Here is a 5,625-nt window from a genome sequence, read left to right on the forward strand (position 1 = left end):
AGTTAACATTATTGGATCAAAATATTAACTGCTAACATTTAGATACTAATATATACTTCAGTCAGCACATTAACTCACATCATCTTATTTAATGTTCACAGTGGTCCTGGGAAGTATTATTATATCCCCTTCTGTAAAGAAATGAAATTGAGGACACTGAGGTGGGATGGATGAGGTAACTTCTGTAAGATCAGGCAACTGATCAAATTATATAACTAGAACTAAACCCAGGTCTTTTGTCTAAGTCATTTGCTAAAAAATATTCCTGCAGTGACTCGGCAACTGCAGTAGATCCTTAAAAAAATAGATACCTTTGGTGTGAAGACATTGATTTTTTGTAGATAAAAATGCATTTTTAAAAATTTTTGATTTATTGATTTTAGAGAGAGAGGAGGGGGGAGAGAGAGAGAAACATCAATTTGTTGTTCTACTTATGTGTGCATTCATTGGTTGATTCTTGTATGTATCCTGAATGAGGATCAAACCTGCAACCCTGGCATATCAGGACAATGTCCTAACAAACTGAGCTACCCAGCCAGGGTCAATAAAAATGCATTTTTTAAATTAATTAATTTATTTTTTCAAATACATTTGTCTTTGCCTACCCTCCACCACTTTCCCTTGCTCCCTCTCTCCCTTAACTCTTCCCCTTTGGTTTTGTCCATGAGTCCTTGCTATATGTTCCTTGACTTTCCCCTTCCCTTCCTTTTCCCCCACCCCGCCTTCCTCCTTCCCTCTTGTCTCTGTTGGTTTCTTTTCCTTTCAGTGTTGCTGGTCTTATTTTCCTTGCATCTTTGTATTGTTGGTTAGGTTCCGCTTATAGGTGAGATCATATGGTATTTGTCTTTCGCCCCCTGGCTTATTTCGCTTAGCATGATGCTCTCGAGTTCCATCCATGCTGTTGCAAAGTTTAGTAGTTCTTTTTTTCTTTCTGCTGCATGGTATTCCATTGTGTAAATGTACCATCATTTTTTGATCCAATCATCTACTGATGGGCATTTAGGTTGCTTCCAACACTTGGCTCTTGTAAATTGTGCTGCTATGAACATTGGGGTGCATAGGTTCTTTTGAATTGGCATTTTGGGATTCTTAGGGTATAGTCCCAGCAGGGGAATCACTGGATCAAAAGGCAGTTCCATTTTCAGCTTTTTGAGGAAATTCCACACTGCTTTCCACAGTGGCTGCACCAGTCTGCATTCCCACCAACAGTGGACTAGGGTTCCCTTTTCTCCACAGCCTCGCCAGCACCTGTTGTTTGTTGATCTGTTTATGATGGCCATTCTGACCGGTGTGAGGTGGTACCTCATGGTGGTTTTGATCTGCATTTCTCTGATAGCTAGTGATGCTGAGCATCCTTTCAAATGTCTCTGGACCCTCCGTCTCTCCTCCTTGGAAAAGCGTCTGCCCAGGTCCTTTGCCCATTTTTTGATTGGATCGTTTGTCTTCTTGGAGTGGAGTCCAGTGAGTTCTTTATATATCTTGGAAATCAAACCTCTATCTGATGTATCATTAGCAAATATATTTTCCCATACGGTTGGCTCCATTTTCATTTTGCTGATGTTTTCTTTAGCCGTGCAGAAGTTTCTTATTTTGATGAGGTCCCACTTGTTTGTTCTTTCCTTTGTGTCCCTTGCTTTAGGAGACATATCAGTGAAAAAATTGCTACGTGGGATATCTGAGAGTTTCCTGCCAATGTCCTCTATAAAGACATTGAAGACTTTGTCCTCTAAGTCCTAGAGGACTTTTGGTGTTGCAACTTATATTTAAGTCCTTTATACACCTTGAGTTTATTTTTGTGTATGGTGTCAGCTGATAATCAAATTTCAATTTTTTGCATGTAGCCTTCCAGCTCTCCCAACACCATTTGTTGAAGAGGCTATTATTGCTCCATTTTATGCTTCTGCCCCCTTTGTCAAATATTAGATGCCCATAGAGACCTGGGCTTATTTCTGGGCTTTCTATTCTGTTCCACTGGTTTATGGATCTGTTCTTGTGCCAGTACCAGATTGTTTTGAGTATAGTGGCTTTGTCTTAGAGTTTGATGTCCGGTATTGTGATCCCTCCTTCTTTGTTTTTCTTTCTCAAAATTGCTGCGGCTATTCAGGGTCGTTTATGGTTCCATATATATTTTTGAAATATCTGTTCTATTTCTGTGAAATATGTCATTGGTATCTTAATAGGGATTGCATTGAATCTATAAATTGTTTTGGGTAGTATGGACATTTTGATGATATTAATTCTTCCAATCCTTGAGCACGGTATATGCTTCCATTTATTTGTGTCTTCCTTAATTTCTTTCTTCAATGTTGTATAGTTTTCTGCATACAAGTCTTTTACCGCTTTGGTTAAATTTATTCCTAGGTACTTTATTTTTCTTCTTGCTATATCGAATGGTATTTTTTTTCTGATTTCTTCTTCTTCTATTGTATTGCTGGTGTACAAAAATGCCTTTTATTTCTGAAAATTGACTTTGTATCCTGCTGTTTTGCCAAATTCACTTATTAGGTTGAGGAGTTTTTGGGTAGAGTCTACAGGGTATTCTATGTACACTATCATGTCATCTGCAAACAATGATAGCTTTCCTATTTGGATGCCTTTTATTTCTTTTTCTTGTCTGACTGCTGTGGCTAGGACTTCCAATACAATGTTGAAAAGAAGCAGTGAAAGCAGACATCCTTGTCGTGTTCCAGATCTTAGTGGGAAAGCTTTTAGTTTTTGCCCGTTGAGTATGATGTTGGCTGTAGGTTTTTCATATATGGCCTTTATTACATTGAGGAATGCCCCATTTATTCTCATTTTGCTGAGTGTTTTGACCATAAATGGGTGCTGTACCTTATCAAATGCTTTTTCTGCATCTATCGAGATGATCATGTGGTGTTTGTCTTTTCTTTTATTTATGTGATGTATCATGTTTATTGACTTGTGTATATTGAACCATCCCTGCATGCCTGGGATGAATCCCACTTGATCATGGTGGATAATCTTTTGAATGTATTGTTGGATGCAGTTTGCCAATATTTTGTGGAGGATTTTAGCATCTATGTTCATCAGAGAAATTGGCCTGTAGTTTTCTTTCTTTGTAGGGTCTTTATCTGGTTTTGGGATTAGGGTGATGCTGGCCTCATAAAAAGAGTCTGGGAGTCTTCCCTCCTTTTGGATTTTTTGGACTAGTCTGACAAGGACAGGGGTTAGCTCTTCCTGTTTTAGTCTAAATGTTTTGTAAAATTCTCCTGTGAACCCATCTGGCCCTGGGCTTTTGTGTGCCAGGAGTTTCTTGATTATTGCTTCAATTTCCCAGCTGTTATCACTCTGCTCAAGCTTTCTGTTTCTTCCTCCTTCAGTGTTGGAAGATTATACTTTTCTAAAAATTTGTCCATTTCATCAAGGTTTTCAAATTTCTTGGCATATAATTGTTCCTGGTAGTTTCTGACAATCCTTTGTATTTCTGTGGTATCAGTTGTTATTTCTCCTCTTTCATTTCTGATATTATTAATTTGGGTCCTCTCCCTTTTTTTCTTGATGAGTCTGCTTAAAGACTTGTCAATTTTATTTATCTTTTCAAAGAACCAACTTCTGGATTGGGTGATCCTCTGAATTGTTCTTTTTGTCTCTATGTCCTTCCGTTCTGCTCTAATCTTGACTATTTCCTTCCTTCTACTTGCTCTGGGATTTATTTGTTGTTGTTCCTCCAGTTCTTGAAGTTGTAGTTTTAGGTCTTTTATTTGAAATGTTTCTGTCTTTTTAAGGTAGGCCTGTATTGCTATGAACTTCCCTCTCAGGACCGCCTTTGCTGTATCCCATAGGTTTTGGACTGTTGTCTGTTCATTTTCATTTGTTTCCAGAAATTTTTTGATTTCTTCTCTTATCTCATTATTGACCCATTCATTGTTTAATAGTCCACCGTTCAGTCTCCATGAGTTTGCAAGTTTTTGAAGTTTCTCTTTGGGGTTGATATCCAGTTTCAAGCCCTCGTGGTTTGAGAAAAAGTTTGGTATTATTTCAATTTTCCTGAATTTGCTGAGGTTTGCTTTGTGTCCTATCATGTGATCTATCTTTGAAAAACTGCCATGAGCATTTGAAAAGAATGTGTGTTTTTCTTCTTTGGGATGTAAGGTTCTATGTATGTCAGTTAAGTCTATTTGATTCAGTGCATCATTCAGCTGCACAATATGTTTATTGATGTTTTGTTTGGAAGATCTGTCCATTTTTGACACTGGGGTGTTGAAATCACCTACTATCAGTGTGTTGCTGTCTATATCTTTTTTGAAGTCGTCCAACAATTTCCTTATATACTTAGGGGCTCCTATATTGGGAGCACATAAGTTTACAATGTTGATGTCTTCTTGATAGAATCTTCCTTTAAGTATTATAAAGTGCCCCTCTGGGTCTCTTTTTATGGCCTTTGTTTTGAAATCTACTTTGTCTGATACAAGTACGGCAACCCTGGCCTTTTTCTCTTGCCCATTTGCTTGGAATATTTTTTTCCATCCGTTTACTTTCAGTCTGTGTAGGTCGTTTGCTCTGAGGTGGGTCTCTTGTAGGCAGCATATTTGTGGGTCATGTTTTCTTATCCTTTCAGCTATCCTGTGTCTTTTGATTGGGGCATTTAGTCCATTTACATTGAGAGTTATTACTGATAGAAACTTATTCATTTTTTCTCTTTGTACCTGTGTTTTTCTCTTTCTCCTTCTTTTCCTTCATCTTCTTAAAGCAGTCCCTTTAGCATATCTTGGAGTGCTGGTTTGGTAGAGATGTATTCTTTTAGCCTTCTTTTGTCTGGGAAACTCCTTATTTCCCCTTCTATTTTAATTGAGAGCCTTGCTGGGTAGAGCAGTCTTGGTTGTAGGCCCTTGCTTTTCATTACTTGAAAATTCCTTGCCATTCTCTTCTGACTTGTAGTGTTTCTGTTGAGAAGTCAGCTCCTAGCCGTATTGTATCAGGGCCCCCTTGAATGTTACTTTCTCCTTCTCCCTTGCTGGCTTGAAGATTCTCTCTTTGTTTTTGATAGTTGCCATTTTAATGATGATGTGTCTTGGAATGGACCTCCTTGAGTCCCTCTTGAGTCGGGTCCTCTGTGCCTCCTGGATCCATGAGACCCTTTCTCTCCTCAAATTGAGGAAATTTCCCATCATTACCTTTTCAAGGATGTTCTCTATCCCTTGCTCCTCTTCTTCTCCTTCTGGTATCCCTATTATATGGATATTATTGCGTTTCAGGTTGTCTTGCATTTCCCTAAATGCCTCTTCATTCTTTTTGAGTCTTTTTTCCATTTCTTGGTCTTTCTGGGAGCTTTTTTCTACCTTATCCTCCATCTCACTGATTCAATCCTCAGCTTCATCCAGCCTGCTTTTGATTCCTTTTACTGTGTTCTTAAATTCAGAAATGGTATTCTTCATATCCTCTTGTGTCTTCTTGATAGTTTCTATGTCCTTTTCCAGGTTGCTATAGTTTGTTGTAAGATCCTGATAGTTTCTCTGTAGTTTCTCCTAGTTCTCTTTGAGCTGGCTGAGCTCATTGAGCTTCCTTAGAACCATTGTTTTGAATTCAATATCTGATAGTTCCCTTGTCCCTATTTCATTTAGCTCTCTCTGTGGGGAGTCCCCTTTTCCACTCATTTGGGGGGAA

Source organism: Pteronotus mesoamericanus, unplaced genomic scaffold (genome assembly GCF_021234165.1).
Source record: "Pteronotus mesoamericanus isolate MK-2021 breed Mesoamerican mustached bat unplaced genomic scaffold, CSHL_Meso_final scaffold_31, whole genome shotgun sequence".
Classification (NCBI taxonomy): domain Eukaryota; kingdom Metazoa; phylum Chordata; class Mammalia; order Chiroptera; family Mormoopidae; genus Pteronotus; species Pteronotus mesoamericanus.